Raw genomic sequence first — 3,315 nt, 5'->3', positions numbered from 1 at the left:
GTTATATAACACTTGGTACAATAAATACTTGGCACTTTCATAGCCCAACCGTATGATATAACCAACATTTGTTATTTATAATTTATATAACTAACCTCTTTAAAGTTCGACCCCGGTCTTGTTGAGTTATTTATTACTTTCACACTCCTACACTTGGAAGAAGAAATCAATCGTTTGGTTATGTCAGTAATCATGTTAGCCATTTATAATTCGATTGGAATCTTCTTTGTGTGTGGTTTCTAATTGAGTAATAAAAAGAGTTTATACTATACTTATTTGAAATACCATCAGTGGATTCTCTAATCTTGATATTTGTTTTTATTGTTTAATCTTCATATTAATCTTACGTCTCAAAGTCCTCTTTGAATTATTATTATTATTATTATTACTAGTACTACTACTATTATTATTACTACTATTACTATTGTTGTTATTGTTGTTGTATTATTGTTATTTATAATTTATATAGTTAACTTTCCCATGGTTCGACTCCTATCTTGTCGGGTTATTTATTACTTTGACACTCCTATACTTGGGAGAAAATATCAATCTTTTGATCGTGTCATTAACATCAAGATATTTGATGATATTGCTCGTTATATTGAGCTTGAAGAAGATTGACCTTATGCTAAGAAGCCTATAAATGAGGCTTTTATATCTAAGACTGAGATGCATGGAGCATATAGCTCTAAATATAAAAAGGATAAGGGTAAGGGTCCCAAATATAGCAAAAGAGGAATAGAAGCAAGTAGTAGTGGATATAAGCACGAGCATCAGAAACATAATTGTAGAAAAGGCAAAAATATGAATTGTTTCAATTATGGTAAACTTAGTCACTTTGCTTATGATTGCATTGAGTTAAAGGTAATGTTTAACCACAATCATTCCTCTAACTTATATGTTAGCAGTTGTTTAATGCTTGCTAAATCTATTCCTTTTTGGATTGTAAACTCAGTGGCAACCAACCATATAGCGAAGGATCAAACAACCTTTGTGGAATTTTGTTGAGTTATAAAGGGAAGTAGATACATATATATGGGGAATTATACTTCTACTGTTGTGCTTGGGATTACTACCTACAAATTAAATTTATGTGATAGTCGCACACTTTATCGTCATGATGTACTTTACGCTCTAAAAGCTTAACAGAATCTTGTCTCTATTTTTGTTTTACTATAATTGGGCTTTAATAATGTGTTTATTGGTTATTGTGTAAAAATATATGTTGATAATGTTTTTTATGATTCTGGTTTTATATTAAATGGTTTTATGGTGTTAGACACCATTAATATATCTATTAATGATGATGCTTCTATTTATGTTGTTCAAAATTCCAACACTACTAATAATAGTGATATCATAACTTGGCATGCTAGATTAGGACATACTGGATAAGACCGATTATATAGATTCTAAGGAGCTAGTCTTTTAAGATCACTTATTAAAAAGAAATTGCCTATTTGTGAATATTGTCTTGTTGGAAAAGCAACTAGATTACCATTTGGCAAAGCTAATAGAGTCAATAGTTCATTACAACTTATTCATTCAAATAGTTGTAGCCTAATGAATGTGAGGGCAAGCCATGAAGGAAATTATTTTATCATATTGATAAATAATTTCACATGATTTGATCATGTTCATTTGATCTCACATAAGTCTGAAGCGTTAGACTGCTTCATTTGATACAATAATCTGGTGGAGAATAAACTAAGCACCAGGATCAAAGCTTTAAAAACTGATTAAGGACATGAATTCCTATTTAAACAACTTAAAATTTTGTGATAAAAGGATATAGGTAGACAACTAACTATTCCTTATACTTCATAACAAAATGATGTAACATAGAGGAAAAATAAGAGCTTATTTGACATGGTTAGATCAATTATGGCATATACTAGCTTACTAATTTTCTTTTAGGGATATGTGTTATTAATTGTTGCCTACATACTTAATTATGTGTCCTCTAAATTTATCTTATCCACCCTGTATGAATTATGGAATAACAAGAAACCTAATCTAGGTTATTTGTATCCTTGGGAGTGTACAACTTATATTCATAATAATTTTCATGAATATGGAAAACTTGGTCTTAGAAGGAAGAAGTGTATCTTTATAAAATATTCTAAACATTCCAAATGATTTGTATTTATTAGTGAAAAAGCTAATGGAAGAGTGACGAAGATAGAATCGCATGATGTTGTATTCTTAAAAAAGAATTTTCCAATGATATATGAGGTTAATAAAGATTTTCAATTATATGAAATAGAAAATCTAGACTATGACGCAATAAGCCATTCAATAGAAGACTTAGAAAAAACTTTTAATCCTCTTGGAAATAGTGGGAGCGATGTTTTTGTCTATGCATACTCTCATGGAGCAAGATCATGAGCAATCTTAACCTATAGAAGCATTCTTAAACCAATTCCTCATCATTGATTTGAGATTGAGAGGGAAATGTTCATGATTGCTCCACAAAATGATGAAAAGCCTAAAACATTCAGTCATGCTCTATCAAATCCTAAAACAAGAGAATGGATTAAAGTTATGGAAGAAGAAATGGAGTCAATAAAAACTAATGAAGTCTAGAACTTGGTCGATTTACTGTGAAGACAAAGATCCATAGGAAATAAATGAGTTCTTAAAATTAAATGTAAATCGGAGAGTCAATAAAACGTTATAAAGCTTAATTAGTAACGAAAGACTATAGTCATGAAGAGGGAATTCATTATGAAGATACATTCTCACCAGTTGTGAGATTACTTCAGTTTGCCTTATTTTAGCTATAATCGCATATATAAACCAAGAGTTATACCAAATAGATACTACTAAAAGGTAATCATCATAAATTTTGAAATAAAAGATATGGGTGGGCCAACTATGTTTTTGGTGTGAAAATCATAAGAAATCATGTTAAAAAGCTTTTAGATTTAACTCTAAAGACTTACATTAAAAAGATGTTAGAGCATTATTACATGCAAGATAGCAAACCAATAGACATCCTTGTTGATAAAAGCATAAGCTTGAGTCGTGATATATGTCTTAAGACTCCTGAAGAAAAAGGGAAAATAAACAAAGTACCTTATACCAGTGTCTTCGGTAGTTTGATGTGCGTAATTGAAACGACCAAAAAATTGATGTCTTCTCCCAGGTGCAGGAGTGTCAAAGTAATAAATAACCCAGCAAGACCAAGATCGAATCATAGGGAGGTTAATTATACAAATTATAAACAACAATTATAAACAACAACAACAGTAACAACAATAACAATAATAATATTATTAGCAATAGTAGTAGTAGTAGTAGTAGTAGTAGTAG

This window comes from Populus euphratica, unplaced genomic scaffold (assembly GCF_000495115.2).
Source record: "Populus euphratica unplaced genomic scaffold, PopEup_1.0 scaffold438.1, whole genome shotgun sequence".
In the NCBI taxonomy this organism is placed as follows: domain Eukaryota; kingdom Viridiplantae; phylum Streptophyta; class Magnoliopsida; order Malpighiales; family Salicaceae; genus Populus; species Populus euphratica.
Note: the sequence above shows the minus strand (reverse complement) of the source record.